The following is a 16,670-nucleotide window of genomic DNA, read 5'->3' as shown; positions in this document are numbered from 1 at the left end:
CAATAGTATGTTTGATTATTCTTTAGAAATACTGAGAAGCAGCAGAAAAGCTTTTTGCTCATCTTGCAATTTACAAGTGACTTTAATAGCTCTAGGTAACCTGTTTTTAATAAAAGAATTGCTAAAATGGCAAGGCAGAAAGCCGTATGCGTTTTTATCAGTGGCTCCATTTGGCTTTAAGGCTATCTAATAGAGTAAACCGTGCTTTTTTTTTCCCCTTCAGACAGTATTGAAACAGTCGTCCTGCCATGTGGAGAAGGTCAGCTGAGTACAGCTTATGTGTTTGCCTAATATTTTTGAACACATTGCCCTGAAGTTTGTTCAACTGCTGTAGATTTTTCATTGGCTTTTTTCCCTCCTCTTGAAAAATGTACTGCTGATGTGGCAAGACCAGCTTCCCTGCCTCAACCAGCCCTCCTCCCACCCCAAACAAACAAACAAATAAATAAATAAATAATTCTTGGTGGTTGCTGCTTTGTGTTCACTTCACCGAATTAACCTTCTTGACCTCAACGTTTTTCAATGAAGGGGGCAATCAGATTTCTTAAAATTCCAGGGGATGTGTCCTGCAAATCAACAAAATGTTGGCTTGCTTACAACAAGGAGGTTAGAAAAGATTAACCGGGGGTTTTGTTTACAGCAGTATTTTCGAACTGATTTTTCCTCAAGAGCAGCTTGATGCTAACCTGATGCAGTTTTGCTGTGGCTGCTTTGGGAAGGGGCTGGGCTGAGTGCTCCCCTCCCTGCTTAGCTGGTGCCAGGCTTCTTGCCCTGCAGGTGGCTCACAGCATGGCTCCCTGATGGTGCTGTGCTGGGAAGCAGTGGGAGTGAGAGGCTGGGGAAGGTAAACAGGCTGACACTGCCTGGTGTTTCCTACACTGCAAGAAACCACCACACCTGTTGTCCGTGTCGCTGACTGCTGTGCAGGCATCTGAAGGCAGATTGAGGGGCAGCTTTGTTATCTGGGTAAGGGAATTTGACTTCAGGCCATTGCTTCCCAGGTCTGCTCTCTGAATTCTGAGTGAGCTAGCTGATGGAGGGGAAAAGATAAAACCTATCATTCCTTTGGTAGGTATTTTTTTTCCCAGATTTTCTCTATACTAGCTTGTTCTGTGGACTGCTTAGTCCGAGCGTAAGGGGAGCAGAAGGGTCAAGTGATGGGAATGGATCCATCCTGGTAGCAGCTGTGAGTTACCTATGCAAGAAATTAGCACATCTCTGCAGTATCTTGACTTTGGTAGCAAAGATAATATGAGAAGCTGCACTAACTCTTCTTTCTCTGTCTCTATCCCTGGCAGTTTGCTAGTCTCAGTTGGGTTAGTTGAAGCTGCTTACTGTAGGGCTGCTCTGTGTTCTGAATAACAGAGATCATAAAAGTAGACCCCTTCAACGTTTTATTTTCTAGTTATTTTTAACCCAGAGTGTTCTCATGAAGCTATTTGTAATGTGGTCCTACACAGGTTGCCATCTGCAGAACAGCAATGCATGAGACCAGGAATGAGAGCTGTGAAAGGTGGTCAGGAACTTCTGGAACCAGCTCGTTGAAACCAGTCAGAAACTACATCTGCATGGTGGTGTAGAGTTCCCCCCTTATCATTCGTTCCTGACAAATGTCTCCATGTAGACAAAGTTACGTTACTTAAACTATACTAAATGTGCTGACATTTATAGCTCTACAAGTGGGAGTGCTATGCTGGAAAATTTTTCAGGGGTGAAGGGAATGGCTACCGTAGTCTTTGCTTGGTAGGAAGCTCTGTGATCTGCAATGGCAGAAGGGAGTTGAAATCCAGAGAGTTTGCAGACATTGGGAAGAGGACTGTTGTCAGTATTCAAAATGAAAGCACATGCAGCTCTGTTGTCTATACCTCATTTCTAAAGACCTTTTTTAACATATGCTTTTGTCATTTTCTTAGACAATATCTGTTTATCTTGCCAACTGTGAATGGATGCTGTAGGCACACACACATTTAATAGATGAGATTGTCTGCAAATATGTTTGCTTCTCAGTTTATTGATCTTTAAAACAAACAGAAAAGCAAGGAATGGGGAGAGAGATTCCATGTTTGTTTCTGTTGCTTTATCTTCACTCGTTTTCCTGCCTTATTTCAGTCTGAGGCAACTATGTGGTTGATTACATAATTGCTAGCATTGCTATCAGGTCTTAATAGCCCTAGGGCCTGCTGTACTTGACTAGAGCTGTTTGAGGGTTGCTGTACTGTCCTAATTTAGGTGAAATGACATTGGAAGAGTGGGAACACTTCCCACCCCCCCCCCGTTCTGTGCAGAAATATGGTAATTGCTATGAATTCTTTCTTCGTTTGGTGGCAGTGAGTCAGATGCTTAGATAGTGTGTTTGGAAGAGCTCTTTTGTAAGCTCAGAGAGCTCTTGCACTCCAGCGAGGGAAGTGTCCCTTGGCTTCTGGTGGGGCGTGGAACCCTGCTTGCTGCCTCAACTGTTTGGCCTTTGGCGGTAGGGAGTGAAGTCCTGGTTTCTGCATGATGCAGAGGGATTTGTTTTAGCAGGAAAAGCCTTATCTGTTCCTTGCCGCTGTGATTTTTCAAGTTTGAGTTTTAGGTGTGACGGAAGCAGAAAGCAGGACCAGTTCTAGAAATACTTCTCGTGCTTTCTTTAGTCACTGAAATATTGAAGAACCGGAATTGTTTAGACGGTAACTGCAAGTTTCTGCATAAAATGGCATAAAAGTGGGTGTTTGAAAAGGTCCTCAGTTTGATCCATACTTATAGTTGTTACTCAAGTATGTCTGGTTGCCTGAAGCATTTTAGGAGGAGCTGAGAAGGGAGTTTTGAAATGATGGAAACTGAGGCTGAAACAAACTTGTAAAGATTGGTACTGCAAATCCTTTGGTATTACAGATTTAGGTGCTCCTGCCGTGCTTTTTTGCCCACACCACCTCAGCGAGGAAATGAGTGGAGTCACGTGAGGCTCTCTGTGGTCCCTGCGTGTCTGAGGAGGAATAGGCAAATGCTTCCTTCTGTGGGATAAGGAGGAGGAAGGGAACATGGAGACCAGTGTTTTCTCTGCAAGGGTGCTTGCCAACTTAAGGTCATTGAGCCCTCAACATAATGCTGCTTAAACGGATGGACTTGCTAACTCTTAGTAAGGAAACCTGCAGATCCAAGTAATGGTGCAAGACACCAGGGAGGCTCAGTTGTTCTTCTTGCATGATAAAAATGAGGATTTCTGGCTGGAAAAGGTCTGTGTTGATATTATAAACTGTACTTTTAAGTGGTTTGGCTTCTTTCAAACAAGCTGTTTGAGGAACAAGTGCTATTGAGTTAACATGACGTATGCAACTGTAGAACATATTCAATAATCATGCTGGGCTCAAAATATTGTACTAGGTTTTGTTCACAGTTGTGCCACTATTAGGACACTTCAAAAATGATTTGAGAATTGTGTGGGCAAATCTAAAATCTGGGGTTAAGGGGAGTATACAGAAGTATCACAAGGTAAAACACTGCTTAGAGTATTGTGCTTTGCTACATATTTTTCCTTTCTTGCTCTTAATCCTGTTTTTGTCTGACCAAAACTGCATCGTTATGGAAAGACATGGTTAAAACTTGGCTGAGCCTCTTCTATCCTGCAAGACTGGATTGTTTTTAAGGTGAAATGACTGAATTGTATTCCAACTGCTTCCTTTTTACATTTTTTGTTTTTGTTAGGTAAATGGTCCCGGTGGGGATAGTATCTTCAATACCTTGTATGGTCCAAGGCGTTATTATATTTCAATCTGATTCTGTTTGTTAGCATTATATTGTGCTAGGACAGAAAGACAATGGGGTGCATTGTTTTTTTGTAACACAACCAAAGTTTTCTTTTAAGTTATTTTGGTCTTGGATATGCACTGTAACTCCTCTTATCTGTGCTGTGAATGTGACCGTGTTAGAAGAAGAAATGGATGCTGAATGTGGATGGCATCAGTGTCCCAGGAGCTGCACTGTAAGAGTTTGAGAATAATCATGTAGTAATGCTGATTCAGAGCTTAAATAACTGAGTCTGTGGTAGGTTTCTGGGATAGAAAGCTGTTTTTCTGAACAAGCTTCCTTTTTTTTTTTCTTGATTAATATCTAGTTTTGAAACATACGAGATGGTTCCAGGAATTGTCCTGCAATAATTGTTCTTTAAAAGACTGATTTTACGTTTGCATTGGAATCACGGTGCTCTAAACCGAGGGAACAAAACTGATGCAATCTTTGAGTCCTCTCATTTGTTCTGTTCAGTGGTTTCATGTCACTCCTGGTTATCAACCCCTCCTATGAGAAATCATCCTTCGTGTTTAACTAAACAATTTGCAGGAACTTTGCCAGTTCATTTGTCACACTTGGTTGAGGTGAGCCCTGCTTTGCAGGGGGTGCTGTAAATAGAAGTAATCCATTACAGCCCAGTCTCCTCTGCCTCCTCCCAGCCACATCTCTTTTATGAAGGAGGTTGTAAAACTTTCCTCCCTCTTTCATGGCCCTGTTTCCAAAATGAATTGTTAGTAAGCAGGCTCTGGTCTTATCTCTGTTGGCAGAGCTGCCTGCCTGGTAGGTGGCAGCGGGGGGCAATGCTTTTCAAATGGAACTTTCCTGTGTTGACAGAGGCCCTTGGGTTTTTATGTTTTGTTTTAACAGCTTCCTATTGTTTGAATCTGCAGGTTGTCCCCTCCCACGCTCTTCTAGCTCTTTCCTCCTCCCTTAAATAATTTTTCCTTGTAAGTATTACTCAGAGCAGTTACTCTAACAGAATGTCCTCTGAGAATTTTTTCAGCCTGCTCTGATCTCCAGCTTTTGTTGCAATACCAATGTGGAGTTTACACAATAGAAACTGGCTTCTAAAGGTAGGTCTTACTAATTTTGAAATCTGTTGTTTAAATTCAGTGTCGCCACTGTTGTGACTACTTTTTCTGATTAAATCTAAGTTGTCACAGGAATGCTCATCTATATATGGTACTGAAAAGTAGAAAATGCTGCTTTTCAGTGTGGATTGTCTTATTTTGAGATGCAAAGAAGCAGTGTTACTTCAGTTTGTCATTAATTTGCATTTGAATGTTCAGGCCCTACTTCCTAATGCTGTTTCGTATGTGTAAATTTTATATATGTTCTTATGTGTGCGTGTCTGAAATGCACTTTCTAAGCCATAAGCTGCCTTGGGTCCATCGTACCAGAGCTTCTGATGACTAGTACTATCCATAATAAATGCGAAGATGAAGCCAGTCAAAATCTCTTTGCACCTCAATGTTTGTGACAACTGGAAGGGAGTGACAATTGGCAATTTGTTTCCCATAGTTATTTTATAGTATAGCTATACCTAGTCAGAAGCTCTTAAGACTGCTTTTTTCATAATATGGATGCAGTTTTGGTTCCCACTACTTGTTACCTTGAATTCTGTTTGAAAGAAAATGAGGTATTAAACATAGGTAGGGCTCTTAAAATTATTTTTAATATGTTGATTTGTGAAAGTAAGGACTTACTTTGGCAGCTTTCCTGATTCCCTGCCTTTTATAAAAGTGCCTCGTTTCCAAAATAAACAGTAATTATTATGTGAATTTTGGAACTCTACCATGACTTCCATACTTCTTGCTGCAGCTTTTAGCATGAGATGCATCTTTGTTCAAATCTGTAGATTTGGAAAATGCACAAACCATTTTCATGAATTTGGTGACAGTAAACAGGCTTTAATTCCACCAAATGATAAATCCAGTTCTAAAATCTGTCACTGGAGGTGGGGGGAACAGGGAAAAAAAGCTATATATCATTTCCAGTGCTCATCATTCTTTATAATAAAAAAAATTCTGCTTGTTCAAATGCATCCCAGACTTTTTTGAAGGAATACCTTTTGTATAATCCCTGAGTGTTTTAGGCTGCTAGACATAGATTGTAGCTGCCGAGGTGGCTCTCAGTTGGGTGGGCTGAGCTGATGCGGAGCCGAGCGTGGAAGCCCGCGCTCCTGAACACTGCTCTCTTCCCTTGTCCCCAGCTCCAGCTTCTTGGCGAGTTAATTCACCTCATGAAACTCGTAGGAAATAAAGCAAGTCCTTCTCCTCTTTTCCTGTTCTCCTCAAAGTGCTAATTCTTTGAGCTGAATTTGTTCTTGCGATCCAGAGGGCAGGGATGTGGCCTGCCTGCCCACAAGCACTGGGGTGGAGAGGGAAGTGCCCTCCCCACTTTGGTGGCAGTGGGATTTCTGGTTCATTTGTCCATAGAAAATGTCACCCCCCAGAAATCACCTGTCCTCCCACAGATAGCAAGAACGCTGTATCACAACCTCTGGCTAATTGTACAGGAAGACAAGCATGAACTTGCCTTTGATACAAGGTCAGATTTCCATTGCGTGATGAGCTGCTGAATGTGGAATTAGCCTGAAAGGACAGAGGCCAGCCCATCTGACGATTTGCAAACCGAAGCACATCAGGGAGCTGCTTGCATTCATCTGCATTATTAGAAAGTTCAGTGGGTCTTTCTTCCTAGCATGTTGTACTTCATGGGAGTTACAGAAGCCTTAGGAACGTCGTCATCACTAATTATGCTTTTTTCTTAAAACAAAACAACAAAACTTCCCAAAAATTCAGTTCAATAATTTTGTGCTTTAATGGAAAAGCATTCTGGACATAGTGTTTTATGTGTTTTGTGTTCATTTGTAATGTAGTTACACCTACAGGCTCAAGTCTCTGATTTAGGTGCCTTACAAAACAGAACAGGCTGATTCCAGCTTAGAGAGTTCCCACTCTAAGGCCAGAGAAACATGATAAACAGCTAGAGAAGTAAAGGAAACAGACTGTGGTGGCTGTCAGGATGAACAATGGCTTTGGCACACCTGCTGCCTAACTGCTGAGCTTTTCTATGCTTTGCAGGAAAGGAATGATTTGGAGGATAACAGAATAGCTTTGTAGATGTTTTTGGTATGTTTCCATCTTCTCCGGGGGAGAGAAAACAGAAGCACTTGCTTTAAAGTCTAACAAATGGCTAGTGAAGGCTGGCATCATCAAATATGGGGGCAGAATTTAATCATGCACTTAAAAATTGAGAAGTCAAGTTTATGCTAGATCCAAAGGCCCTTAGAAGTGAATGCAGGGAGTGGTGTACCAAATACTGGAATATAGTCAGAGCAATGCAATGGAGAAAATTGTACTCTTACAGCACTTCTGAATAGATATAAACAGAAGCAAACTACTTTTATGTGAGAAAAAAGAGTAGGTTTTCTTAGTAATCGGGAAGCAAAATGAAGAGAGCTGGAACAAATATATACATGGGAAAGTTTTTCAGTATGGCAGTTTTCAACTCCACCAAGAGCTAAGTGATGTTAATCAGTTGCTGTTAACTCCTGGGAGTTGTCACAGATGTGAGCTCTGGGACGAGATTACTTCTCCTCGCAAGGAACAATGTTGTCACAGCCATGGCGTTTCACCCATTTTCCAGTTGCATCTTTTCAGGTTTGGATGTTTTGAATCACAATAATGATCTTTTAATTGATTAATTAATACATGTTTACTTCCACAAGTCTTCTTGAAGTTTATAATGTACTTGGTTCCATAAGAGGGTGTATATTTCAATTTCTGTCCTAATCAGTGAGTACCTGCGTCACCACAGTATATTGGAATTGGGGAACTTGAGGGGACTGAAGAAATAAGTGCTAAAAAGACGGAAGGATTTCTTTCTAGGCTAACAGACAGAATGTACCCAACATCGCATGTTTTGGATCAAACTCAGAGTAGTTTAGCTTCAAATGGAGTGACTTTAGGCCTGATTGGCCAGAAGCGTAAGATTTTTCCAGGTCAGCCACTTGGTTGTGTGTGTGCGTGCATATGTATGTATGATTTATTAATCACAGAGGAAGGATGCATAAGCTCTTAAGCTGGATAGAATATTTGTATTTTTTCCTGTCTCCCTTACAGGTGTGCATAAGGAAGCAGGATATGTTGTAGTGCTGGTTAAGCAATGCATAATAAGAATAATGTTAAGTAACAGTGCGTGTGAATGCTTTCTTCTAGTACTGAAGGGGAATTCAGTAGTTGTGATTTCTCAACACAGCATTTAATGTGGTGACTGAAAATGCCATCATGGTGTGCTAACTCTTTGATAAGGATAGCTTTTAGTGATGTTGCTTTTCCAGATGTCAGGTGATTGTTCTGTGAAGACTGGTTATTCTGAGGGAGAGGACTTGTAACAGAACAGTATTTGTTTTTGCCTTTTCGCTGTCTCGCTGGTGTTCTGGATCTGCATTTGTTGCTGTATCAAGTTGCTAATCTTCCTCACACCCTGTTCTGGCAAGTGGGGGAGCTTTGTCTCCTCAGCAGCTTTTCCTGTTGCCAGCGTATTGTCTGGGGAATCATGGGGAAACAAAGTTGCATTGTGCGGGTTACAATGCTTGGAGACCTGGGCCTGGAGCATATTGAGGGGTCCTGTCTTAAAAGGATTTGGCAAGAGTAGGTGTGGGCAACGTGAGGCTTAGCTGTTTGTGCAGTTGTGACTGGAAGGAGAAAGCTGCGCCCCATGCAGGCTGCGGGGCCGCTGTGGGCCGCAGCGGGGCCGCTGTGGGCTGCAGCGAGCCCCAGAGACCGCCATGGGTAGCTGTAGCAGCACGTGGAGTCCTCCACAGGTTTGAGGGGCCTAAGCCTTTTGTGAAGAGCCCCCAAAAGGATTTTAAGATTGACAAGGCCAAATTTTATTTAAATAAGAACTAGAAATTTAGCTTTTTTAAAAGAGAAAATTCTGGGGAACTACGGGGCGTAAAGCAGAGCTGTGCTTGTTGTATACAACTTTCTTGTTGCCCACTGGCTCTGTTTCCCAGTCTGTCAGTCACCGAGTAGCCCCATATGTCTGTAAGAAATGCTGTGCTATGTCTGAGGCCAGCTCAGGCATCTCTGTGCCCTGTGGTACCTGCAGCCCCTGGAACCCCCTCTCCTCTGAGCATCCTTGGTACCTCTCTCAGGGGGACAGGGCAGGACGGGGCTCTGTCCCTGCCCCAAAGGGTGCTGCATGGCACAGCCATACTCTTCAAGGATCACAGGCACAGTTAGAAGCAAAAAAGTGAACACTTACATAAACGGTGTCATCCTGAGACCAGCCACATCGCTGTCCCTTGCTGTGTGTGGTGGAGCAGAAGAGCCCTTAGAGCTGCTGTCATGTCTTGCCTGAGCCCTTTCCCCAAAGTGTCTCATTCCCTGGGGTACTCTGAAGCAATGAGACGCCGGTTTAGGCTGGGTACTTCACTCTACAGGGGAGAAAAAAGATGAACCCAGCACACAGAATGACATAGAGTTTAAAGCTCTGTGCCTTCCTATATTTCACCCATTCTGGGGTGCACTAAGTTAGAAACTGCAATCCTCTGTGCTTAACTTTACAGCAAGGATAGTGGTCACTGGAAAGTTAGGTGGTTTCAGCCAGGGGTGTTTTGTTTTCGGTTTGAAAGTGATTTCATCAGTTGGTGTGGGATCAGTGTGAGGATATAACAGAAGTAACTGTTTGCTTTTCACGAAAAAAACCTGCAGCAGCATTGAAATGCTCTAACCTCTGCTGAAAGAAGTTACACTATAACTCTTAAGGTCAGCATCCTTTTGTTTATAGTCCAGGCTGCAATCTTGCCTGAAGTTCAGCAAGGCTGCAGTTCTCTCTAGCTACTCTTTCAGTGTTGAATTCAGAGGCTTAAAAACTTGTTGCCTAGGTACTTTGCAGGCCTGTTGGGCCAGGCCTCCCTTCTTTGTATGGGGGCACATAATGTATCCTCAAGCTTGTTCTTTCTCATTCTGTTTTAAAATAACAATGACAAAGTTATTTAAGGGTGTCTTTCCACACCTGTTGGTTGGTTAAAAGTATAACTTCTCAGGGTACCCACAGAATTCTGTTTAAATTTCATATTTAACAGTTGTCTTTTAATTGCAAATGCAGGACTTTTTAAACTGTCTCTTCACTTCCTTCTACCAGTGAGCAATCCACAAATAATGTGCAGAGATTCCTTTTGTGGTATCTACCTCCTCTTGAGCCCTTTCTGTTTTTCTGTAGAGAGCTTCTGGTGCCTCTCAGCAGTGTCATTTCGTTGCCAGGCAGAGCAAAAATAAATCAAAGCTGTTGACATCATTCTTCTTTTTCTTACCCCAACACCCAGCTAGTCTGTTCAGCTTGTGTTATAGTGCATTTGCACAGCTTCTGCTTCTGTGATCCATTAGGACAGAGCCTGCTTGTATTTTACAAGAGTGTCTTTCATACTTTGTGGATCTCTCCAGGACACAGAATAATCCCTTTTGCATTTGGTAGTGTCACAGTATTTCTCTGGTAAAGATGAAATAATCTTTCCAAATGAAAACAATAACAACATCTTCATGAGTCTGTATTTGATGCAAGGTAATTCTCTCACGGTTTTTGTGTTTTAGAGAATGAACAGCTGCTTTTATCCACCCCCCCCCCCAGCAGATCCCAAGATTTTAAGATGTTAAAATCTACAAGGAAAGAGTTGTATAAGTTTTTAAAATCAGCATGGAAGTAGTTGCATAAATAGTAGCATCTGGTAAGGATAATACAGATGATCTTAAAATTGTATTAGAATCTTGAATTCAGATTTTGCATTGAAGGAGGTCGGAGTTTTGTACAAGTTTGTTTTGAAATCTTACAGCTTTTACTTGCTTCCAGTTCTAACATAAAATAAAGGAGTTGTATGTCAGAAATCTTGTTTATAGGATATAATCTGCTTTTCACACATAAAACCTTCCATCAATGTGTGCTATTCATATTATGCAATATTTTAGTTTCTGAAGTGTATTTCTGACTAATATACTATATATGAAAGTTGAAGAAAATATTTTGCCTGTTTGTTAGCCGTCTACTGCAAATTTCACAAAATGAAGTAGGTTAAACTGGATTTGAAGTTGTGTGTTTGGTTTTGTTTTGCCTTTTTTTTTTTTTACAACTGCTTAAGAAATAGATGCTGGGACTTTTTGTCTTCCAAATATTTATTTTACTACATCTGTCAATGTCTTTTACCAGCATAAAAATGTTTGCTTACAAGAAGAAACTACTGTAGGTATTATGGTCCAGATTGTCTTTCATTAGCAGAATGGTCATGTTTTAAATGTGTTATGATTGTGTTTATATATTAGAAGATTTATACTAAGAATGCTTAGGTCTGTTTTTATTGACCTGTTTATTAACAATCTATTATTTAAATTAATAGAAAATCAGAATTTAGGCAAAATAAATTGTCTATTTGTAGGGCTTCTCAATGAGAGAAAAATTCCCAGTATTGGACATAGTTGTGCATCGTATTATACAGCAACTCCTTTTCTGGGTTTGTGGGTATAATTGCGTGACTTTGTCTGCATTTAATACTTAGCTGTGAGTTCAGGGCTGTTGTGCATTCATTTGTCGTTTATCCTCTAACACAGATTTGTACAAAATGGGCGCTTGCTTTGAGACAGTAACGGGCAGGACTGCAGCTGAAGAGAGGCACCATATGTCCATGACTGTCCGCTCAGGGGGCAGTGAGATGGGCCTGATCCTGGGGTGCAAAGGCCTTGGAGAGAGGCTGTGGCAACGTATTGCAAATGCCCTGTCTGCCAGGGGCAGACCAGAGCCCTATGTGCGAGTTCTGAATGTGAAGTTTGGAGGCCTGGTTATGTCTATTTGTTTCCTATTTACAAAAGGAAGAAGTCACCAGCTTGCAAAAAGTGTCTTTTCCTCTGTAAATCCACTAATCAGATGTGTTATTTTGCTAGTTTGTAGAAAACAGTGAATCAGGTCTCCTACTTTGATAGAAAACAGTGAATCAGTCTTTGATTTCTACTCCCTCTCTTTGCCTGTTCCAGACTGCTGGTAAGGTACAGGACATTGTCGTATGTTTCCCCCAGCCTTTTTTTTGCTTTACTTTTCCCATATGGTAATTGCCACCGTTGGGAGACAGGACGTTTTGATTCAGTAAAAGCTTTTTCTTGTGATCCGTTCAAGTGTTGTTCCTATCCAGGTTCTGAAGGTTTCGGTGTTTTTTGCAGAAAAACACTTCCATATACAAGGCGAAATCAAGCGAAAATGAGTTTCTCTATTCTTGTTAGTTATGCTTTATTTTTCTAAACTAACAAATAATGATTTTAAAACCAAGTTAAGATTAAGTGCTTATGCATGTGCATGCACACTCGTGATTCTGCTCAAGTGTTATTTATAGTTGTACAGCACAGATGACTGCTTTAAAAAAATAGGAAAAAGCAGCATATTGTGGCTGCCGGGTGCATTGTTTTATATCTTTATGTGGAACTACTAATCCATGTAATGCTCTGCAGTGCTGGAGCACTCCTGCTTGTCAGTTTTAGCAAGGCAGGAAAAAAGATTTAAATGTTTAAGGTGTTTATGGCTTGTTCCAGTATTAAACTGCTGTTCTTTTTCTTCACTCTGTCTATGCTTTGTCTTCATGAGTTCCTCTGAACTGCTTCAGTTTGGCACCTTGGTACGTTACTAGTCTGGCAAGAAAGTGAGTGTTAGAAGCCATCGTGATAAGTGGTGATGGTGGGATGATTCACTGCATTTTGTGTTTCATCTAATAGGTTGAGAATAAGTATTACTTTAATACCCCAAGCTATCCTGACCTTAAGAAAAAATAGGGAGTAATTTCCTAAATGCGTTCACTGTAAAGTGTGCTGTCTGGCCCCCAGCTGTTGATCATGACAGAGGTGGGCATCGTGTCTGCCCACCCTCTGGAGATGTCTTCTGTAGGCAGTGGTGTCAGAAAGTCCATTGTGCCTCTGTACAGAGGAGGCTCTTTTCTTCCCTGGGTGTCTTTTTGCCCTTGAATGCTACCTGGGGAAGACAGTGCCTTGCAGTGTTTAACTTTCAGGTTCTTAATACATCACTGCAAAGACTAATTTCCACCTAAAGGCTGTCCATCTGTCTGGTCAAAGTCTGTTGCTGCTGTCTGCATGTTTGTGCCTTTGTTTATTACATTTTCTCTTTCCTTTGAAATTCAGCTACTGGTGGTGCTGGAGTTCTTCTGTTTGCCTGTTTCCCTGGGAAATACGTACCTTGCTTACCTGTGTTGGTTATTCTGTGTGGATGTGTATGTATTAAGGCATTCAGCTGTTTCAAACATTACTGGAATAGAAGTATAATGAAACAGGTTAGTGAAGTAGAGGGATTCGTGGTGCTGTAATGTGAACAGAAGGTGGTTTGGGATTGATAGCTAATGACTTTTCCTTTAAGGAAGGAAAGGGATATGAAGATAGACAGGAGAATTCTTAGTTATAGCATGGTAGCTGTTCTAGAAGAGGCTGATTTTATTTTATTTTTTTTTCCTGCAAATTTTTGTGGTGCTGCCTAACAGGAAAAGTCTGCAAGGTCAGGAAAAGAGTGGCAGCAGGACTTTAAGATTTGAAGTTCTCAGTCATGAAACCTTGTGTTACTGAATGTTATTGTAGGCACTCTTTAGTCATTCTCGAGCTAGACTTTGCAAGTCAAAGCAGAAAATAATTGTTTTTCCTGGGTCAGTAATATTATTGGAAGGACGAGATTATTTGCTTGTGAATAAAGGTGCCACAAGAAAAAGCCTTGAAATCTTGCTGCTCGGGCATATGGCTGTAAAACGCAGAATTTTGCGAAGAAAATGATTGTACCTGGAGTTTGAATTAAATACTGAATTAGTCTTGAAGCTCCCCCTTGGAAAGCCTAGGTGAAGTTTTAGGAGGGAAATAATGGGCAGAAGGAGGCTGTCTGGGCATCCGCTAGAATAAAACCAGAACTTTCCATTTCACCGTATAGTTGACAGCTGTCCTGTTCCTATTTGTCATCATTTTCTATGTTAGACAGGATTGAATGGTGATGTTTTACTGATTTTGAGCACTTGCATAACATTTGAAGCTGCTGTATTTTCCCTGCTTATCTTAACTCCACAGATTCCATATGGAGTGGGATGAGAAGCTGGTTTCACTCTCCCCTTCCTGTTATGAAACGTCCAGCACCAAGTCGAACATGGATAATACAGGGCTTTTTTTTTTTAAATTCAATCTTTGGAGAGTAAACTTCCATTTCATGTAGAAGGTGATTTGAAACTTAGGGTAAGTACTTCAAGAAATCCTCCTCCATGCAGTTGTATTCAGATGCCTGCTTTTATTACCATGTGCAGCAGTCTTAAAGAGCTGGGCAACTGCGGAGTGAGGATCTGAAGGGAATGCAAATTATTCTGGAGTCCTATTTTGAAATTGTTTGGGTTTACTTCTGGCTAGATGACTTTCTTACCTATGTCTGTTCCTTCCCACTTCAAGTGTCAGAGAAAAGCTGTTGAGATAACAGCTCCTTTGGGTTGCATAAGAGAAAGGGGGGGCAAGATGCTTCCAAAGGGGCTGGGGAGGAGGATACCAAGCTGGGATCCGCCTGCCTCCATTCTCATTGACTCTGCAGCAAACGCATGTGCTGGAAGTCCTGTGATGCATGAGATCACTGGTTATTAATATAGTGTTTTTGATATGAGTAAAGGTTTTATCTAGGGAGCGAAGTGTGTTTTGGCAATAAGCCCACACAAAGTAAATAACATGGCCTTTGCGTCTCTGGTTATGACCTCTCATCTCTTGTTGTTTGTCTTCCAGCAGAAGCCCTTTATTGTTCAGTTATCCCACACTGTGTTTTTAAAAACTGCAGTCTCTAATGTGAGGTAGTCCTGAAACTTCTAGATCATCTTGCAGGTGAAGTTATATTTGATCAGAAAAGGCTGTAATGCTTATCTTTATAAATAAACACAGCTCTGAATACCTTTTCTATTACAATATGCCTTTTAATGGTTGTCATTGTCTTTGCTGGAAGGTTTTTAATAGCTTGTCCAGTTGTTTGAGAGCCACTGATACTTTGGGTCCAGTTAACTGCTTTATGAAAGTCTGGACCTGGCTACCCTATTTTTCTCTCTCTGTAGCTATATGGGATAGATACATACTTTTTCTCTATTTTGAACAGAAGTCTGCATGTTCCCAGGTTGGAACAGAAGACAGGTGTTTCTCAGCTGATGTACTGCTTCCAGGAAGGACTGCAGAAATGACCACCGAGCCTCTATAACCCCGCAGAAGCATCCCCAGACAGCTGGGGACAAGCAGAGGATGGCTCCTGTTGAGCTACAGCAGGGGGAGGTTTCTAGTCATCCACCGTCACTGAGCCATCTGCAGTTCAAAGCCCATGGCATTCTGCCACTTTTTTTTTTTTTTAAACGGAGAGAGAGATGCTCTTAAAAAGATTTGGCTGACTATTGGGATTAAATCAAATGGTTCGGATTAGATGAGTGTTCACAGTATTTCGTTAGACTGTATTAAGACACAGTTCACTATAATTTTCTAAAATGCAGGCAAGCAGCGCTGCTTGCTGCAAAGAATAAACCACCTTCATGCAGTGTAAAGCTGTGCTTGACCTCAGCGGCTTGCAGAGTCTCACTTTTGGGTGTTTCTGCAGCACATGGTCTCTCCACACCCCTTGTTGGTGTCAGCTGTTAACAGGAACATGGAGTGGGTTTGTTTTTTCCTGTTATTTGCTGGTTTGGAAAGTCAGTACAAGAATATTCTTCATTTAAAAAGAGCGCTCAGTTTTCTCTCTCTGTAGAAATATTAAGCTGTATTGCAGTGCAGAAATGCCAACGGTTCTGCTTCAGGGAGTGGTAATCCCAAGAAGCTTGGGCCCTTTCAGTGTCCTGCCTACAGTTTCTTCTAGCGGTTCGTAGGCTGTACAAATACAAGTGGTAGTGCTTGAAATTACTGCAGTTTTCATCAAGGACACGTGCCAGCCTGGTTTGCTCGCTGTTCTGTTGAGACCCTTCCCAATTGGCTTCCATTATCTTGAGACAGGCTCTCAGAGAAATGTCTTTCGCTGTGTCTGCAGTGTTTGTCATGGCTCGTCATGCCCTCATGCTGTAACGGATCCAGCTTTGGATCTGGGGTAGTTTTGTTTTTTTGTTTTAATCTTTACTTGGAGATCATTTTGATACCATTTACTAGCAAATTGTAGCCTAGCATTTGGATAATTGCCGTGTATCTGGTAAGTGAACCGCTTCCCTGGTGTCTGGAAGAGCATTCATCTGAACTTCACAGAAACTCCCAATGTGTTTTCTCATGTCATTCCTGGGAGCCAGCTGATACTCAGAGCTTTGTAAAGGTATGACAACGCTTTGCAGATAAGGAATTGTGCAACAGCAGAATGAAGGATAATAAAGAGCAGTATGATTATGTCCTGGGCATCAGCTGTGCTGTCAGTTCCCAGTTCAACCCTGTAGGCAGAAGTAAAGGTAAAGCCTTGTAATTAAGTTATCCGTTTAAGATAGAAGGAATTTGCAGGCTTTTTTCCTCTTTCTCCTGGCACAGCAATCAAGACTGAGGAAAAGCATACATAAAGCAGAAAGGTTTTTCTCTGTCCCATTTGTGCTATCAGAAAGTTCTTGGGGATGGAGATGAATGGAAATGATTGCACTTCTCAGTAGTTACAGTATGTCTTCTAGGTGCACAGAGAGATCTGCCCAGTATTTCCAACTAGCTGCAGAACTCAAAAAGACAAGAGGTTCTCCAGAGGACGTGATCTCCTCTTGGTACTGAGGCAGCTGGCTTCTGTCAAGGATATTTACTATAAGATCTCTGCACTGCTCACTCTTTACTTCATCCAGCCTTATGGCTATTAGCTAATGAGTACTTATTCTATCCCTCTTTTATCTCATCACCTTCAAGACTGAG

General features: G+C 41.6%; 1 protein-coding gene across 8 annotated transcripts in view; it reads left to right on the top strand.

The window, feature by feature from the left end:
- USP54 (ubiquitin specific peptidase 54) overlaps positions 1-16,670 on the top strand; it is a 101,120-nt gene that overhangs the window by 28,122 nt on the left and 56,328 nt on the right. The window contains exon 1 of one of the 8 annotated variants that reach the window (XM_080598029.1): positions 2,343-4,841. The exons of the other annotated variants lie outside the window; for them this stretch is intronic. The gene's annotated coding sequence lies outside the window, so the exon portion shown is untranslated. Of the gene's footprint in view, positions 1-2,342; positions 4,842-16,670 lie in introns of those variants that run through there. 8 annotated transcript variants of the gene reach the window in all.

This window comes from Anser brachyrhynchus, assembly GCF_964034855.1.
Source record: "Anser brachyrhynchus genome assembly, chromosome: 6".
Taxonomy (NCBI): Eukaryota; Metazoa; Chordata; class Aves; order Anseriformes; family Anatidae; genus Anser; species Anser brachyrhynchus.
This window is presented reverse-complemented; position numbering and strand designations above follow the sequence as displayed.